This window comes from Mustelus asterias, chromosome 20 (genome assembly GCF_964213995.1).
Source record: "Mustelus asterias chromosome 20, sMusAst1.hap1.1, whole genome shotgun sequence".
Classification (NCBI taxonomy): Eukaryota; Metazoa; Chordata; class Chondrichthyes; order Carcharhiniformes; family Triakidae; genus Mustelus; species Mustelus asterias.
In genome coordinates this window covers 8,551,866-8,572,541 of record NC_135820.1, presented here as the reverse complement: position 1 = coordinate 8,572,541, position 20,676 = coordinate 8,551,866, and the positions used below count along the sequence as shown (strand labels likewise).

General features: G+C 49.6%; 1 long non-coding RNA gene across 1 annotated transcript in view; it reads right to left on the bottom strand.

The window, feature by feature from the left end:
* The window catches only part of LOC144508213 (uncharacterized), a 93,996-nt gene that overhangs the window by 71,764 nt on the left and 1,556 nt on the right, over positions 1–20,676 (bottom strand). Inside the window, exon 2 of the long non-coding RNA XR_013500250.1 lies at positions 3,571–3,738. This is a non-coding gene — a long non-coding RNA (uncharacterized LOC144508213). The remainder of the gene's footprint in view (positions 1–3,570; positions 3,739–20,676) is intronic.

The window sequence follows — 20,676 nt, the reverse complement described above, 5'->3', positions numbered from 1 at the left end:
TCTGAGTGAAAAACTTACCCCTGACATCTCCTCTGTGCCTACTCCCCAGCACCTTAAACCTGTGTCCTCTCGTAGCAGCCATTTCAGCCCTGGGAAAAAGCCTCCGAGAATCCACCCAATCTATACCTCTCAACATCTTGTACACCTCTATCAGGTCACCTCTCATCCTTCGTCTCTCCAAGGAGAAAAGACTGAGCTCCCTCAACCTGTCCTCATAAGGCATGCCAACCAATCCAGGCAACATCCTTGTAAATCTTCTCTGCACCCTTTCAATAATTTCCACATCCCTCCTGTAATGGGGCAACCAGAACTGAGCACAGTACTCTAAGTGGGGTCTGACGAGGGTCTTATAAAGCTGCATCATTATCTCCCAACTCCTAAACTCAATCCCTCGATTGATGAAGGCCAGCACACTATACGCCTTCTTAACCACCTCCTCTCCCTGCGATGCCGATTTAAGAGTCCTATGGACCCGGACCCCAAGGTCCTTCTGATCCTCTACACGGCTAAGAGTCTTACCCTTGATATTATACTCCTTCATCCCATTTGACCTGCCAAAATGGACCACTACACATTTATCCAGGTTGAAGTCCATCTGCCACTTCTCCGCCCAGTCTTGCATCCTATCTACGTCACGCTGCAGCTTCTGACATCCCTCCAAACTATCCACAACACCACCAACCTTCATGTCATCGGCAAACTTACCAACCCATCCCTCCACTTCATCATCCAGGTTATTTAGTCGAGCGACAGTACCACTAAACAATCTCCTCCCCTCCTCAAATTATAGTTCTTATGCAATCTTCTTGCCGACTCATTAACCTTCCTATACCACTCAGCAGCATATTTGTGTCCTCCTTGCAATTTACACTGTCAAAAGTACAGACTCTCTTTGTCTAAGTCATTCATAGAGACAGAAAATAGCTGAGGGCCCAGCACTTATCTACACTGCATTCTGTTAGTCACAGCCTACCTAGTTTAAAAATGCCTCATTTCCCCAAACTCTCTGCTTCATAGAAATCATAGAAAGAAATCATAGAAACCCTACAGTGCAGAAGGAGGCCAGTCAGCCCATCGAGTCTGCACCGGCCACAATCCCATCCAGGCCCTACCCCCACATATTTTACCCGCTAATCCCTCTAACCTGCACATCCCAGGACTCTAAGGGGCAATTTTTTTAACCTGGCCAATCAACCTAACCCGCACATCTTTGGACTGTGGGAGGAAACCGGAGCACCCGGAGGAAACCCACGCAGACACGAGGAGAATGTGCAAACTCCACACAGACAGTGACCCGAGCCGGGAATCGAACCCGGGACCCTGGAGCTGTGAAGCAGCAGTGCTAACCACTGTGCTACCGTGCCACTTCCTGTATATTAAATCAATTTTCTTTCAGCCACAAATCCATGATTTACATGTGCATTAACCTTTTCTCAGGCACCCTGTGAAATGGTTTTTGGAAATCGAAGAACACCACATCTACTGCTTTCCCTTTATCCACCCTACTCGATAATTCAAAACAGTCAGTATGAAAGGAGCACTGCGTAGTCGAAGATTCCGTGCTGAAAGGAGTGTCGCAATGTCAGCGGAGTAGCACTGAGAGAACATACATTTAGGTAGGCCTGAATTGAGAAGGTGCCACATTCAGAGGGTCAGCACTGAGGGAATGCTGCAGTCAGCGAGCCAGTACTGAGGGAACATTGCACTCTCAGAGGGTCAGTACTGAGGGAGTGCTGCACTGTCAGAGGTTCAGTACTCTTAGAAACACAGAAACCCTAGAGTGCAGAAGGAGGCCATTTGGCCCATCGAGTCTGCACCGACCACAATCCCACCCAGGCCCTATCCCCACATATTTTGCTCACTAATCCCTCTAACCTACACATCCCAGGACTCTAAGGGGCAATTTTTAACCTGGCCAATCAACCTAACCCGCACATCTTTGGACCGTGGGAGGAAACCGGAGCACCCGGAGGAAACCCACGCAGACACGAGGAGAATGTGCAAACTCCACACAGACAGTGACCCGAGCCGGGAATCGAACCCGGGACCCTGGAGCTGTGAAGCAGCAGTGCTAACCACTGTGCTACCGTGCCGCTCTGAGGGAGTGCTGCACTGTCAGAGGGTCAGTACTGAGGGAGTGCTGCACTGTCAGAGGGTCAGTACTAAGGCAGTGCTGCACTGTTGAAGGGTCAGTACTAAAGGACTGCTGCACGGTCAGAGGGACAGAACTGAGGGAGTACTACACTGTCAGAGAGCCAGTACTGAGGGAGTGCTGCACTGTCAGAGGGGAAGCACTGAGGGAGTGCTGCATTGTTGGAGGGTCGGTACTGAAGGAGTGCTGCACTCTTGGAGGATCAGCACAGAGGAAGACCTCCATTGTCAAAGGGTCAGTACAGATGCAGTGCCGCACTGCCAGAGGGATAAAGAATGAGCGCTGCATTTTGGATGGGTAAAGCTGAGGGAGCGCTGTCCTACCAGACAGTCAGTACTGAGGGAATGCTATATTGCCAGAGGGTCAGTACTGAGGGAGTGCTGCACCATTGGAAGGAGAAAAGCTAAGTGAGCACTGCATTATCAAAGGCACAGTGTTTTAGGTTGCTTTTAGCAACTGAGCTCCACTCTAATGTCAATACATTCTGCCATTTTGCTCTCAGACAGAACTGATGTTTAATCTGCTATTAATGTCTACTTTGGACCAATACTTTGTGTCTTTACCAATATCAATACCCCTCTCTTTGCTTTGTATTCCATGACATCTTTGATATTTTATCACCACGGTCCTCTAACCTTTCCCTGACCTTCTCTTCTGCTCCACCTGCCCCTCACCATACCCCTCCTCCACCTTTCTCAACAGCATAGCTCCCATCATATTCCTCCTTCTCTTCAGTTCCGAAGAAGAGTCACACTGGACTTGAAACATTAACTCTGTTCCTCTCTCCACAGATGCTGCCAGACTTGCTGTGCTTTTCTTGCACTTTCTGCTTTTATTTCAAGGGGTCCACTTCTGTTCCTCTGCTCCTGAGGATGAGATAGTTAAATGAGGGCACCGGTTTACCCTGTTCAGGTCTGCATTAAGTAATGGGACTCACATTTATGCAATACCTTCACAACATCCCATAGAGCTACATAGCCGCTGACCTTACAGGCTCCACAGCCAGTATCCACAAAAATATTCAGGAGACAATGTACAAAATTGTGAAGGACATAGATGGGGTAGATAGTAAGACACATTCCCCCTTCGTACAGGGGTCTATAACCAAGGGCCAAAAAATTAAGGTAAGGGGAATGGGATTTAGAGGAGATTTGATTAAAACCTTTTCCACCCAGAGAGTGGTGTGAATTGGCCTGAACGTGTGGCAGAGGCAGGAACCTTCACAACATTTAAGAAGCATTTAGATGAGCACTTCAAACACCATAGCATACAAGGCTATGGACCAAGCACTCAGAAATGTAATCAGGTCAGGTGTTTGATGGCCAGCACAGACAAAATGGGCTGAAGGGCCTCTTTCTGTGCTGTTTGACTCTGACAGCTTCCACATGGGCCTCCTTCAATCAATCATTGAAACATACCAGATTTTATTGCTGCTTGTGGAATCGTGCAGTACCAGGTTCGGCCACTCGTGGAAAATCGGCCATGAGCTGTTGAGGCCCGAATTTGATGTGACTCCTGTACTTGCTGTCAGTTAGCATGAAATTTAAACGACAAAGGCTGGAAATATTACGCAGGTCAGGCTGCATCTGTAGGGAAAGAAGCAGAGTTAATGTTTCAGGTGGGTGGCCTATCATCAGAATCAGGGAAGCGTACAGAGACGTAATCCAAAATCCTAGAACGGGTGAGGGGATATTAAACAGGCTGGTGCTCTTTTCTCGTAGTAAGAGAACGCATTAAAAGTGACTTAATAGAGGTCATTAAAATTACAAACTGGCTCTATAGCGTGGATGGAGAGATGGTGACACAGTGGTAACATCACTAGACTGGTAACCCAGAGGCCCAGGCTAATGTTCTAGTGACATGCGTCCAAATCCCACCATGACTGCTGGTGGAATTTAAATTCAATTCATAAATTTAAAATTACTATCATCGAATGTTGTAGAAACTCACCTGGTTCACTAATGTCCTTCGGGGAGAGAAATCTGCCATCCTTATACGATCTGCCCTACATGTGACTCAGAGGGTGTTTGACTCTTAGCTGCCCTCTGAACTGACCTAACAAACCAATCAGTTGATGGACAAGAACTAGGGGGCTATCAATTTAATATAGTGACTAATAAATCCAATAGGGAATTCAGGAGTGGTAAAAATGTGGAACTCGCTAATGCAGCGAGTGGCTGAGATGAATAGTCATGATATACTTAAGGGGAAGCTGGATAAGCACAACAGGGAGAAAGGAATAAGAGGGTATGACGCTGTGGTGGTGATAGGAGGAGGCTCGTGTGGAGGACAAACATCACCATTGACTAGTTGGGCCTGTTTCTGTGGTATAAAAACTTTGTAAATACAGAGATGAATTTGGATGGGGGAGGGCTCTGTGAAAGGAAGGAGTGATTAACAGACAGAAAGGATGCAAAGTGGAAAGGTCATGACGATTGGGCAATTAAAAAATAACACCCAGGGTTCACGGGGTATAGATGCAACACAAGAGGCATTGGTGATGGAGGTCAGCAAGAGAGAGTCCAGGGTTCCACAAAAGGAAGCAGGAGAGCCTCAAGAAGCAGCCTCAGAAATGAGTGGCAGCAGGCTGTTAATGGTAGAATCCTGTTATAAAGAAGTGCATGCTTGTAAGTGAGAGCATCTGTTATGAACTGGGAAAAGTTAGAGAATTATTCTTAAGTGCTGAAGGACAGGATTACACTGGTGTAATCAGGTCAGGTGGAAAAGGGGAGGAAAAGGCGAATTTCGGCTCTTGTGAATAAACCTATGTTAAAGAAAAGATCTGGCTCCAGATTTGTCCTTTACTCAATGTATGAACAGAGACTTTAACACCAGATGACCAGTGAAGTCAACTCCTGGAGTCTGGACCCAAGTCACTGGCAGCGGTGCAGTAAGAAGATTAACGCTCTCATGCGGGTGTTCAAGGTCAGCGAAAACCTCTCCACCCAACCTCTCTGACCCACTGTCCAAGCAACATCTCTCACACTGCTCACTGTACCACAGCCTCATGACTCACTTGAGAATGTGTATAAGGTAGATTGAGAAGAGGAAAGGGTTAAAATTGGGATGCGTAACTAGAAATCAGTTGAGGGATAAACTGGTTATGGAAAGGGCCTGAGGTGAGGGCGACAAGGCCCACCGAAACTAATGATCACGTTAAAGAAACTGCTAATAGGTAATTGTGGTTCTGGCTTCGGAGGGCAGGGCCTTATCGATTAGCCTTTTGTTCGTGAAAGTAATCTAATCAGAAACTTTAATAGCCATGTCCTTACGTGGCTATCGCCTTTTGTTCTTGAAATTAATCTAATCAAAATGTAACAATACATCTATGCCCTTATTGGCTAACAGAAGTATGTGGATGTATCTCCGTCGTGTATAACTGAAACTGTTTTGTAAGCCAGACAGAGACTCACGAACCCATGCTAGATGCGCATGGTCTCGTGATCTCTCCTCCGATGCAATAAAGAAGGTTTGTGGAGAAACATGTGTCTCATCAGTTTTTGATCTGACTTCCGATAGCGAATTCCACAATTGGCGAGCCAACCAGGAGCCCAAACACATAGTACTGGTCGACCGGCGTCAGCGATTGAGACGGGGCGAGGAAGGACAGAGATGGACGGTGCCACAAGGTAAGATTAACCTTGGTCCCTCTCTACCGTCCTGTGCTTCTATCTCAATCCCTTCGGCGAACTAGTAACTATCCTTCGGGCTCCTCGAATCTGGACATAAGACAGTCGGAGAGACACAGGTAACAAGAAAGTGGAGGGTTCGAGTCCCCCACATGTGCCTGGAGGTTAGAGTCCACAGGTTTATTCAGTACAATTGGCGAGCCAATACCAAAGGGTTCGAGTCCCTAGTAAGAAATAAGTGGGTTAACAAGAAAGAGGTTTGAGTCCTCAGGGAATTAGGCAGTTAACTTCGCGATCGTTGGGGTTCGAGTACCTGTAACGATTGAAATCTAATAGAACTGCACGTACAAAACTACGTCCTGCCTTTGACTGGTTGTTAAGAGGAGAAATCTCCCACGCGAAAGTCAGGACCCTGAAGTGGACGTAAGAGTGAGACTGTGCAGTCTGTATGGGTCAAACTTTAGATAAGGCGGGTCCATCCACCCCGCTGGGGAAATTATGCAAGGAAAATCCACAGGAAGATCAGAAGTATTGGAGATTAAGTGCGCGCCTAAATAAGAAATTGGGTAACGAATTATGGCCATTGGGAGGTACTTGGGATTTAGAGAAAAGTGTAAAAAGGCAGAGGAAGAGGTATGGAAATCAAATGCCTCTCAAAAGTGGAAAAACCTTATGTCTGGATGGACTAAGGTAGCTACTAGATTAAATGAGAAATTGAAACAAAATTCATGGCAGGTTAATGCGAAAAAGAGAAACATTCCCTCGACGGATGATACCGGCAATGTTAGACATTGGCAAGTGTTAAAAGCTTTATGTGAAATCCATGATCACAATATAAAGGTTAATGCGAGGCCTCTTGTCGTGACTGATTTTGAAAAACAAATGGGGCCCATGGATATGTCTGGATTGCAGGCCCTCTTTAATAACGGGGAAGAAACCGAGACTGAAGACTACATCATGTCCCGGCTGCATCCTACCGCGCCCCAAGTCCACCATCCTCATTCCCCCGGTACATCGGGAGTACTCACCGATCTGATAGCCAGACATACCCGCAGCCAGACTAAAGTTAATGCTGATAAGACACCCGGCCCTGCCCCAAAGACTAAAAACACCTCGCGCTCGATCAGAAAGAAACAAAAAGGCCACAGAAGAAGATTACATAATATGTATGTGGGAGACTCAAACCATACTGATTCCTCCTCCTCAGGGACAGAAACAGAGTCAGATTCTGATCCGGAACCTCAGCACTCAGGTCGCCCTCTAGACAATTCCCTCTGCGACAGGTCCCTAATCCTAACCTTGACAGCGGGCAACCAGGTACTGTTGAGGTTTACACCCCGTGGAAACCACAGGAAATGTGGATGATAATGAATAACGCCCCTGACAAAAAGACCAAGCCCGAGGATTTTATTGAACATTTGATGAGTACCATTCGCATTTACCAAGCAACTTCCCGAGATCTATACAGCCTCTGCTGTATGACCTTGTCTGCAGCCAAAAGGGAAAAATGGCAGCGCTTCCTTGGTGACAATATAACGTCCTGGGAAGAGTTTCAGACGGCCCAACCTCAAGCCACGAATCAGATTGACCTTATTCATACGGCTCTGAGAAGGACCCTTCAACAACCCCTTGACCTATTCCATGTCTTAAGTTGTAAAGCCAAGGGAGAGGAGGATGGCCCTGAATTTTTTGATCGTTTCTGCTCTACTTACGCCACTTATGCAGGGGATACTGATTTCAATTCGGGGGGGGCTTCACCGCATTTCAATGCACTGTTGATGCAATGTCTCCCTGACGATGTATGCAAATCAATCAAGACTCATACCCTTGATTGGTCCACTAAATCCAAACATGATATGCGTAATTTAGTCACTTACTTTTGGGACCAATGTAAAACGTCCGCCGACCCTACCCCTATCGTAGTTAAGCAAGAAATGATTCAGCGCCCCCCCCCCGCCCCCGACACTGGCCTCATCCCAACCACCTCCGTACGGCGTACCAGATGGAGCCTATGATGTGTTTCCCTGGATGGGTCGACAAGCACGGTAACGGCTATCTGACCCACCCGAATGGACCCCATGTTCCTTCATATGGCCCCCCTTATGTCCCCACGCCCGCGGTCTGATACTTCAAACGGCCCCGGACCCAGAAAGGGACCCTTCCCCAATTTCTCCACTGGATGCTATAATTGCGGATCCCAGGACCACTGGCAAAGGGAATGCCCCCACCGCCAGGCTACAGGTGGCTCTCGCCCACCTCACCCACGTCCCCCGCAAGGTCGCCGAGCTCCTTTTTCGACACACAACCCCTTCCAACAATGACTTCTTGTGGGTGAACAGGTTACCCTACCAACACCCCGGAATTTCCTGCTCCTCACCACCCCGGCAGAGGAAGAGCCCATGTTTTATCTCGAAATAGAGTCATTCCGGATCCCCTTCTTATTGGACACAGGAGCTACCGCATCCTCACTGGATGCCTCAGTTTGCTCCAGGTATCAATTCCCCTTGTCCGACTCGAAGGTTTGTTTATCAGGATTGTCCGCCCAAACTCGTGAGTTCCCCCTTACGAATGCCTTGGAGGCGCGTTATAATTCCCGGGTCGCACGTTCCCAGTTTGCAGTTACCCCCTCGCTAGGTGTTAACCTGGCAGGCCGGGATATTTTATGCCAACTCAATCTGACTGTCACTTGTACTGACGGTGGTATATGGGTTGCTGAATTGCAGGGCCTTCGTGCATTTTGTGTTTTCAAACCCCCACAGTGGTGGTCGCTGGATATTACTGATTTCCAGTCACCCATTGATACTGAGTTACCGGCTGCCGGATTCACCCCGCATGTTACCCTTGCATACAACTCTTCCGGTGACTCGGAGATCCTTGGTGCCCTGTTCACCCCATATTTGAACCAGTCCTTTCCCATTAGATGTTTCGCCCACATTGATACGACAGCCGGTTAGGCCCTGGCTGTCGAAGTCCCCCCATTTCTATGGCAACAACTGCCTAATATCAGCCCACATGTCACACTCTCCATCAAAATTAATCATGCTGCTCCCGAACTGGGTACCTTAGTCTTCAAGGCCTTGCAGGAAACTGATCCTACTATTCGTGGCAATGATCAACCCTTTTCTGACAGAATTATTCAGTATCTTATCTTCCCTTCCACATGCCAGGGCACACTAACTCATCATCAACCCCACGCCGACCCGACGGCAGACCCTCCCTCCGAGGTCTGGGCCGTTTCTAAGACCGATGTGGGCCTCACCCATATCGAGCCCATCAAAATCACTTTAAAACCTAGCATCACCCTCCCTCATATTCCTCAGTACCCTCTTAAGCCTGAGGTGATCAAGGGTCTCCGTCCCTTGGTCAAATCGCTGTTAGACCAAGAGGTTCTCGTGCCCTGTTTTTCCCCATGTAATACAGCCATCCTCGCGGTCCCTAAACCCCCGGACACCCTGAATGGCGCCTGGTCCAGGACTTAAGAGCCATCAACAATATCGTTGCCCCTCTCCACGCGGTCGTCCCTAATCCCGCAACCATCCTTGGTCAGATTCCTGCTCGGGCGGCGTGGTTCACTGTCATTGATCTTCAACATGCCTTCTTCTCTATCCTTTTGCATACAGAATCGCAGTACCTGTTTGCTTTTACCTTTGAGAATCAGCAGTACACTTGGACTCACCTTCCCCAAGGCTTTATCCATGCCCCTACCATTTTCTCCCAGACGCTTTGCAAACAGCTTAGCGCTCTTGACTTCCCATGTCAATCCGCCTTAATACAGTATGTCGACGATCTTCTCCTTGCCAGTGTATCCCCTGATGCCTGTGATACCGACACAAATTTTCTACTTAATGCCCTTCATTCCTTAGGGTATGTAATTCCCCCTGCAAAGGTAAAGAAGTGCCAGACTGAAGTGTGGTTTTTAAGGTGTACTGCTTAGCGGGTCCAACCGCGCCCTCACCCCGGACCGCACATCCCCAATCGTCCGAACTCCGCCCCCTATATCCCCCAAACAGATGCGCAAGTTCCTGGGCCTCGTCAACTTCTGCCATCAGTGGATCCCTAACGCGGCCTGCCTGACGAAGCACCTCACTTCATTACCCTCTGCAAAGGCACCCTCTAAGTTTGCCCTCTCTACGGAGCAATTGGAGGTGTTTAATGGCCTCAAAACCTCCTTATCCTCGCCACCTGCCCTGGACCATCCCCTGTGACTGACCATTCCAATTGTATGTGTTCATTGTCTCCGACTGTGCTTCGGCTGTGCTGACAAGTCTCATGGCGACTGCAAATGCCCGGTGGCTTACTACTCATCCCCTTTGCATCCAGTAGCCCTTGGATATCCCCCGTGTACTCAGATCTTGCCTGCTATCTACCTGATGGTCACTGCAGCAGTCAAACTTACCCTTCAACAGCCAGTCACTGTCTACTCATCCCACATGGTTGTTGCTCTCCTCACTACACACCAGACTCAACACCTCACCCAGGCTAGACTAAGCAAATATGAAATTGCCCTCCTCCACAACCCCTTATTGACCTTTGCCTTTTGTTCCGTCCTTAATCCCACCACCTTCTTGGATACCGCCCTTACTCATTTATCAGAACCCCCCCCATTCCTGCCCCGAGCTCAATCACTTCCTGACCTCTCCTCGTCCCGACCTCACTGACCAGGCTCTCCCCGATCCCGATCTCGTCCATTACGTAGACGGTTCCTCCTCCGTCTCGCCTGCCGGTGACCGCCTCTCCGGTTACGCAGTAGCTTCTGACTCCTCCACTGTCGAAGCGGCGTCATTAGTGCCCGCTGTTTCAGCTCAATAAGCAGAACTTTTTGCGCTCACACGTGCCTGTATACTGTCTGCTCATAGGGTGGTCAACATATATACGGACTCCCGATATGCGTTTGGGGTTGCACACGATTGTGGTGCCTTATGGGCTACCTGGGGCTTCCAAACTTCATCTGGCTCCCCCCTCTCTAACTCTGTGTATATCGACAACCTCCTCCAGGCCATTCTTCTGCCCAAACGACTGTCCATTCTCAAATGCGCTGCCCATCGCACTGACAACTCCCCTGTCTCCCGCGGGAACTCCGCGGCTGATGCAGCGGCTCGACAGACCTCGGTTTCACAGCTACATATTGTTTCCACGGGCACACGAGTCTTAACTGTGCAAACTGGCAAAGGTAATCCAGACATGTCCATCCTTCTTACTCTACAGGGGGACGCCCCTGCCTCGGAATGGGACACCTGCCGGCAGCACCACTGCCAACTGGATCCTGATACTGCCCTTTGGTGTACACCTATTGGTCAAGTCTGCGTTCCAGATAACCTCCTGCCTTTGCTAATTGATCAGTTACATACGCACACTCACCTTGGAAAGGAGGGAATGTGTAGACTCCTTCTAAGGACATGGTGGAGTCCGCAACTCAATGAGTCGGCAGAGCAACGAGCAAAGAACTGTCTCATATGCCAGAAAGTCAACCCCGGCAAATCTATTGGCTGCAACAAAGGGAGTACACCAATTCCAGCCAGTCCCTTTGATACTTTGCAGATGGACTTTTTCGAACTACCCAGAGTGCATTGTTATAAGTATTACCTAGTAACTGTTGATGCGTTTAGCACATGGATCGAAGCATTCCCAACAACAAACAACAAGGCTTCCACAGTAGTGCAGATCCTACTAAAGGAAATTATCCCTAGGTTTGGGATACCACGAAGACTTTCTTCCGAAAATGGGCCACACTTTATTGGAAAGATCAACCAAGAACTATGCTCTGTGCTTAAAATTAACCAACAATTCCACTGCTCCCATCACCCAAGGGCCGCGGGGATGGTAGAACGCGCAAATGGAATCCTTAAGGATAAGCTAACCAAACTCACCCTTGAGACAGGACTGAATTGACTAAAGGTCCTCCCTTGGCACTCTATCACATGCGCATTACCCCCCATACCGGTACCGGTTTAAATGCCACTGAGATAATATATGGGCACCCACTTAGAACCTCATGGGATAGCGCGACACCTCCTCCTCCCCAGATAGATCGACATGTCATGTCTGACCAACTCCAGCAATATTTTAAACAATTGACTATGTCTCTTAAGTTTTTACACACTCAGGTGAAAGAATCTACCAGGCCTCCACCCGACAAGGATGGAGATTGGGAAGGAGTCGAAACCGGGGACTGGGTGCTGATTCGTGACTGGGAACGACCCAAACTAGGACCTCGCTGGAGAGGACCCTTCCAAGTTCTGCTACAGGCCCCAACCACGGTGAAGGTGAAAGAGCAGGAAAGATGGATACATCTGAGTGACTGTAAGCGTTGGACAGCTTGATCACACCTAATCCAGAATGACTAATGAAGAAAGACCTGTCAACTTCAAAAACCAGGATCTCAGACTTTTTCTGGACTTTCTAACTGTTCCTCCCCAACGCTTTTTGATTGTTATAAAGTGGGATCTTATCGTTGCTCTCGCCCTCGCTGCAGGTAACAGTTGAAGGAAATTGGAGTTAGTATAAAGGGAATGGGCTTATGGGTAAAGGAGCGAGTTCTAGTGGCTCTAGTCCTCGAGTCAGAAGCTAGAACCATTATTTGCAAGGCTAATCAATCCAATCAGGTACATCATTGTGCTCACGGGATGTTCTTGTTTGTAACGACACCCGTGAAGGCTTATTTGGATGGTGGAATGTGATTAAAATAGACTTCTGTAACGGGTACCTTGTCCAGGCAGATAGAAAATTGGTTTTCGACAAACTCAATCTTTGGACCTTACCATGTTGGTACTGGGGATGCAAATTCAAATTTACCTGTAAAAGAGAACCCTCGGAGGGAAAATATGATCATTTTCTCTATAACGGAAAGTGCTTCAGGGAAGCCTTAGTGGATGATCCCCTCCTGCAGGAAAGAGCGGAAGACGACTCCCTTGTCCGACAGAAACGAGAATTCCCTAACCTGGATGTTCTGGACCTTCCCCATCCCCAGAACCACATCACCGGCAACTACTTCTATCAAGTACATCAATACCTCTATGGTACAAATACCATTGTATGTTATCCCAACCCCATCGGAGTTGGTTCCCTCTTTTCAGTCTATCCCCTTTGGGACTGGGAACAACTCCCCCTTAATTGTGCTACTGCCAGAAAGACACTCCCCGAAAACGAACGTATTAAGCTCCCATACGATCCTAACCTAGCCCCACCGGCAGATTGCTATTACCCACCCCTGAAGAAGGAAGGTGAACAAGAGATGGGAGGTAGCTGGTGGAAAGAAAACCTCTGGTGGGAACAGAGAGTCCCCAGCTCCCACCCTCCCAGGAACAACCGGGGCTACGAAAATTGCTTTGCGGGACACGGATGGGGGTGCTCCAAGATCTATATATGCAAAGAAAACCCCTGCCTCCACAAAGCCTGTCGCCACCGACACTGTGCATACCAGGATAAGGAACATGGGGTAACGTGCATCTGCACTGATTCCAGGTGCATACCTTTGGTTAAGGGAGAACAACTTGTCTGTGGCCACATGAACGGTACCCACCTTCGGGCTCATGGTCAAATGTTCAATCTCACTCGTCTGGATGATCACGGCCGAAGACTGGTGAACTGTTCTAACCTAGTAATGTCTATCAGGGTACTGAGAATACTTACTATAAGGTCAAAACGAAGGGTAGTGAACGCTTCGAGACTATGTACACAGACCATGGATATTTATTTTTCTATAATGGAACGGTTACTAATTACCTCACATACCCTTACCCTGACTCGGTAGCTATAGGTACCCTATACCCAACAGCTGTACCCTGCCCTGGACAATGGAGACCTGGGGGTCAATATTATACACTCCCGGCACGGATTCACAAACGAGAAGTATCCGAAGAGTTTTGTGCAGACTATAAAGAGTTGACAGCCCTTTCGCCAGGACAAGTTCATGGTTATGGCGGCGCTGGTTTCTTCTCCCTGGGAGCCGCCTCTGGACGGATGGCCGCTGACAACCGGAACTATCTTGCTTGTGACCTCACCACTCTGGGCAACTCAACCCGGGGAGCCCTTAAGGTGATTACTCAGAGCCTGGAAAAACTCAAGACTGTTCTCACTGCAAAACCGATATGCCCTGGACTATCTATTAGCACGCCAAGGTGGGGTATGCTCCATAGTTGAGAGAAAGTGTATTTTGGTTTTGGATGATGCCACAGCTAACATCACCCGTTTTGTGAACCAGATTAGGGGTTATAAACGAAGGAAAAGGATGGGGCAGCTGGGGAAACTGGGGATACGGTGGATGGGGTGCTTGGTTAATTAATGCTGCAATCTACGTGGGAATGGTGATCATGGGAATATTTGTGGGGATTGCTGTCCTTAAGTGCATTCTACAATGTATGATGTCTTCTATGCAGGATCTGTTACCTGGAAAACGGGCCTTGTTCATTAACATAACCGAATGCGATCCCCTAACCCCTGCCCTTGACCCATTCATGGATACTGAGGATTGTCATGAAATGACAAAAGGAGGGAATGAGAATGTGTATAAGGTAGATTGAGAAGTGGAAAGGGTTAAAATTGGGATGCGTAACTAGAAATCAGTTGAGGGATAAACTGGTTATGGAAAGGGCCTGAGGCGAGGGCGACAAGGCCCAGCCAAACTAATGATCACGTTAAAGAAACTGCTAATAGGTAATTGTGGTTCTGGCTTCGGAGGGATTGGCCTTTTGTTCTTGAAGGTAATCTAATCAGAAACTTTAATAGCCATGTCTTTACGTGACTATCGCCTTTTGTTCTTGAAAGTAATCTAATCAAAATGTAACAATACAGCTATGCCCTTATTGGCTAACAGAAGTATGTGGATGTATCTCCGTCGTGTGTAACTGAAACTGTTTTGTAAGCCAGACAGAGACTCACGAACCCATGCTTGATGCGCATGGTCTCGTGATCTCTCCTCCGATGCAATAAAGAAGATTTGTGGAGAAACATGTGTCTCATCAGTTTTTGATCCGATTTCCGATAGCGAATTCCACGAAAGTTTCTGATTAGATTATTTTCAAGAACAAAAGGCCAATCGATAAGGCCCTGCCCTCCGAAGCCAGAACCATAATTACCTATTAGCAGTTTCTTTAACGTGATCATGAGTTTTGGTGAGCCTTGTCGCCCTCAGCGGTGGGAGGAGGCTCGTGTGGAGGACAAACATCACCATTGACTAGTTGGGCCTGTTTCTGTGGTATAAAAACTTTGTAAATACAGAGATGAATTTGGATGGGGGAGGGCTCTGTGAAAGGAAGGAGTGATTAACAGACAGAAAGGATGCAAAGTGGAAAGGTCATGACGATTGGGCAATTAAAAAATAACACCCAGGGTTCACGGGGTATAGATGCAACACAAGAGGCATTGGTGATGGAGGTCAGCAAGAGAGAGTCCAGGGTTCCACAAAAGGAAGCAGGAGAGCCTCAAGAAGCAGCCTCAGAAATGAGTGGCAGCAGGCTGTTAATGGTAGAATCCTGTTATAAAGAAGTGCATGCTTGTCATAGAATCATAGAAATCATAGAAACCCTACAGTGCAGAAGGAGGCCATTCGGCCCATCGAGTCTGCACCGACCACAATCCCACCCAGGCCCTATCCCCACATATTTACCCACTAATCCCTCTAACTACGCATCTCAGGGACAATTTTTAACCTGGCCAATCAACCTAACCCGCACATCTTTGGACTGTGGGAGGAAACCGGAGCACCCGGAGGAAACCCACGCAGACACGAGGAGAATGTGCAAACTCCACACAGACAGTGACCCGAGCCGGGAATCGAACCCGGGACCCTGGAGCTGTGAAGTGAGAGCATCTGTTGTAAGTGAGAGCATCTGTTATGAACTGGGAAAAGTTAGAGAATTATTCTTAAGTGCTGAAGGACAGGATTACATCGGTGTAGCGGGGAGGAAAAGGCGAATTTCGGCTCTTGTGAATAAACCTACGTTAAGGAAAAGACCTGGCTCCAGATTTGTCCTTTACTCAATGTATGAATAGAGACTTTAACACCAGATGACCAGTGAAGTCAACTCCTGGAGTCTGGACCCAAGACACTGGCAGCGGTGCAGCAAGAAGGTTAACGATCTCACGCGGGCGGTCAAGCTCAGCGAAAACCTCTCCACCCAACCTCTCTGACCCACTGTCCAAGCAACATCTCTCACACTGCTCACTGTACCACAGCCTCATGACTCACTCAGCAGCACTAATACCCCTCCCGCCTGGCTCAGAAGTCTGCCACTCTCACAACCAATATTGCCTCCACCTACTTACAGCTAATTCCACTGTGGCAGGTACTTCACAGTGCAAAACAATCATTGACATTCCGCTCTTGACTCCTAGGACAAGGTGGCAAGAAACAATTTAGAGAGATTCCTGCCAGAAATGGATAATCTGAGTGATGAGGAAAGGCTGGTGAGGCTGGGGTTGTTTTCCTTGGAAATGAGGAGGCCAAGTAGAGATTTAACTGAGGTGAATAAAATGATGCGGGGCCGAGAGAGAGTGGACTGGAAGGACAAATTTCCCTTACCCAAGGAGGCCAATAACTGGATACATTGATGAAAGAAATTGGTGGCAGGATTAAAGAGGAATGGAGGAGGTAAATTTTGGATTTCCGAAAGGCATTTGACAAGGTGCCATGTAAAAGTTTATTACACAACATTCAAGCTCATGTGGGATGGGGTGTCATGTTGACATGGTCAGATTGGCTAACACACAAAGGGGGAGTCAGGATAAATGGGTCATTTTCAACATAAAATAAACTTTAACTGATGGTGTCATGCAGGGATCATTGCTGGAGTTTCAACTATTTATGATGTTTTAATAAATTAGGTAAAGGGACCACATGTACTGTAGTCAAATTTGCCATTGATACAGATAGGTAGGAATGCAAGTTGTAAGGAGGATACAAAGTGTCTGCAGAGGGTAACAGACAGATTAAGTGAATAGACAAAAAATTGGCAGATGGGAGTAAAATGTGGCAAATGTGAGTTTGTCCACTTTAGCAGGAAGAGTAGAAAAACAATACTATGAAAAATATGTGAGAAAGCACAATGCTGTGATACAGGGGGATCTGGATGGCCTTGGACTGGAATCATGCAGGAACAGTGTGGTGAACCACTGTAACACTGTCTATATATGGGATATGCCTGGGCACGCCCCTGCTGCCTTAATCTGTGGCTTCTCCCTCCTCGGGGTATAAAGGTGGCTGCTCTCTGCCCCTTTGCCTCAGTTCGAGTTAGCCATCGGTTTGGGAGTGCTTCTGTTCTTGTTAATAAAAGCCTGTTGTTCCGCAACCTCTAGTCTTTGCGTGTATCAATGGTGCATCAATTTTATTCACAAAATTTTTGAAATGGAGCAACTCCTGAAACCTGACAAATTGGATCTGGATCCGCAGGCAGTTGGCGCCTCTAATTCTTTTGATCACTGGCTGCACTGTTTTGAGACCTTCATCGCCTCCTCCTCCTCCATCATCGTAACAGACAAACTGCATGTGCTCCACGCCCGCGTCAGCGCTCACGTCTTCGCAATGAACCGCGACGCAGAGACCTACCAGGAGGCAATCGATCTCCTCAAGAGCCAGTACAACCGGCAACCGAATGAAGTCTACGCCAGACATCTGCTGGCCACTCGCAGACAGCAGCCCGGGGAATCGACTGAGCAATTCCTGCGCGAACTACGTGCATTCGGCAGAGCCTGCAACTGCAAGGCCGTTTCAGCTGCCCAGAACGCCGACGACCTGATCAGAGATGCCTTTGTCGCGGGCATCAGGTCAACCTATATCCGGCAGCGCCTGCTGGAACAAGGTGGGCTGGACCTTAAGAAAACTATGGAACTTGCCAGCTCACTGGAGGTAGCGTTCCGGAACCTCGAGGCCTACACCCCCGACCACGAGGGCGCACCGTGGACACCGCGACCGCAGCCATCGCTGTACCCGGGAGGGCCGCAAACCTACGCCACGCCCCGTCCCGAAGCCGAACTGACCATGCGGCAGTCCCCAGAGGCCCGAGATGCGGCCTGGAGAAGCACCGACGACGACGCTGCCCGGCGAAAGACACAATCTGCTCTGGCTGCGGTAAGAAGGGTCACTACCTGAAGGTTTGCAGGGCAAAATCGGCCCCCAGGCCCAGCAGCGCCGCATGTAATCGGCGGGAGGAACCGTCGTCGACGCCATCGGCCACATGCGATCTGTGGGTGCCGCCATTTTGGACGCCAGCGGCTGCGTACGACCCACGGAGGTTGCCATCTTGGATGCCATCGGCCATGTGCGACCCACCAGAGCCGCCATCTTGGGTGACGTCAGCCAACTCACGGGTGCCGCCATTTTGGGAACCGTCCACCACATCGCCTAATCCGACAGTGGCCTCGGTCGCATTGGACCAGTCCAGGCCTCACCAGCTCACCTGGTCGATGATGGACGTCAAGGTAAACGGCCACACTACTAACTGCTTATTTGACAGTGGGAGTACGGAGAGTTTCATCCACCCTAACACGGTGAGGCGCTATGCACTGCCAGTACTGCCAATGCAGCAATCAATCTCTATGGCTTCGACGTCCCAGTCAGTGAATGTCCTTGGGTACTGTGTAGCGAATATGACTGTACGGGGCACGGTGTACAACAAATGCAGGCTCCTTGTGCTGCCACAGCTCTGCGTTGCCGTACTACTGGGGCTAGATTTCATGTGCCACCTCGGGAGCGTCACTATGGTGCATAATGGGCCTTTTCCCCCAATCTCTGTCCAAAATCCACAGCTAACAGACCAGCCACCACGCACCACCTGTGGTCTCTCGACCATCAAAGTCGCCCCTCCCTCGCTCTTTGAGCACCTCACCCCCGACTACAAGCCCATTGCCACCAAAAGCAGATGGTACAGCGCTGGAGATAGAGCGTTCATCAAGTCCGAGGTGCGACGCCTCCTGGGGGAGGGGATCATTGAGGCCAGTACCAGTCCCTGGAGAGCCCAAGTGGTGGTTGTCAAGACTGGGGAGAAACTTCACATGGTCATTGACTACAGTCAGACCATCAACCGATACACGCAGCTGGACCCGTATCCCCTTCCCCGGATGTCTGACATGGTCAATCAGATTGCGCAATATCGGGTGTTCTCCACCACTGATTTGAAGTGTGCATACCACCAGCTCCCTATCCGCCCGGAAGACCGCCAATACACTGCCTTCAAGGCGGATGGCCGTCTCTACCACTTCCTTCGAGTCCCCTTTGTCGTCACCAACGGGGTCTCGGTTTTCCAGCGTGAGATGGACCGAATGGTGGACCAGAACGGGCTGCAGGCCACCTTCCCGTACCTGGATAACGTCACCATCTGTGGCCACAATCAGCAGGACCACGACGCCAACCTCCAAAAATTCCTCCACACTGCGGCACTCCTTAACCTGACCTACAATAAGGAGAAGTGTGTATTCCGCACGCGCCGCCTCGCCATCCTTGGTCGTGTTGTGGAGAACAGGGTCATCGGCCCCGACTTCGACGGCATGCGTCCCCTCCTGGAACTTCCCCTCCCCACCACCCCCAAAGCGCTGAAGAGATGCCTAGGCTTCTTCTCATACTACGCCCAGTGGGTCCCCAATTATGCGGACAAAGCCCGTCCGCTCATCAAATCCACATCTTTTCCCCTAGCGGCGGAGGCCCAGCTGGCCTTTGACCGCATCAAAGCGGATACCGCGAAGGCCACGATGCACGCCGTAGACGAATACACCCCATTCCAGGTGGAGAGCGATGCGTCTGACTTTGCCCTAGCCGCCACTCTTAACCAGGCGGGCAGACCTGTGGCCTTCTTCTCATGCACCCTCCAGGGCCCTGAAATTCGACACTCCTCTGTCAAAAAAGAGGCACAAGCCATCGTGGAGGCGGTGCGGCACTGGCGCCACTACTTAGCTGGCAAACGGTTCACCCTGCTCACGGACCAACGGTCCGTTGCCTTTATGTTCAGCAACTTGCAGCGGGGCAAAATCAAAAACGACAAGATTTTGAGGTGGAGGATCGAGCTCTCCACCTACAATTACGACATTTTATACTGGCCTGGGAAGCTCAATGAGCCCCCAGATGCCCTCTCCCGGGGGACCTGTGCCAGCGTGAACCTAGACCGGTTACAGACTCTCCACGATGACCTCTGCCACCCGGTGGTTACCAGGTTCTTCCATTTCATCAAGGCCCGGAACCTGCCCTATTCCATCAAGGACGTCAGGTCTGTAACCAGGCACCGCCAAGTCTGCGCGGAGTGCAAGCCGCACTTCTACCGGCCAGACGGAGCACACCTCATCAAGGCCACCTGCCCTTTCGAACGCCTGAGCGTTGACTTCAAAGGCCCCCTCCCCTCTTCTAACCGCAACGTCTACTTCCTCAACGTCGTTGATGAATATTCGCGGTTCCCCTTTGCGATCCCCTGCACGGATATGACCTCGGCCACGGTCATCAGGGCCCTGCGCAGCCTCTTCACCCTGTTTGGTTTCCCCAGCTATACTCATAGCGACCGGGGGTCCTCTTTTATGAGTGATGAGCTGCGCCAATACCTATTCTCCAAAGGCATAGCCTCGAGTAGGACCACCAGCTACAACCCCAGGGGGAACGGACAGGTGGAGAGGGAGAATGCGACAGTCTGGAAGACCATTTTATTAGCTCTCCGGTCTAAGGGGCTTCCAGTCTCCCGCTGGCAAGAGGTCCTCCCTGATGCGCTACTCAATTAGGTCACTACTGTGCACGGCTACCAACGCCACACCTCATGAACGAATGTTTGTTTTCCCCAGGAAGTCCTCCTCGGGAACCTCACTACCGTCGTAGCTTATGTCCCCTGGCCCTGTCCTGCTCCGGAAGCACGTGCGGACCCATAAATCGGACCCCCTGGTCGAGACGGTCCGGCTCCTCCACGCCAACCCCCAATACGCCTATGT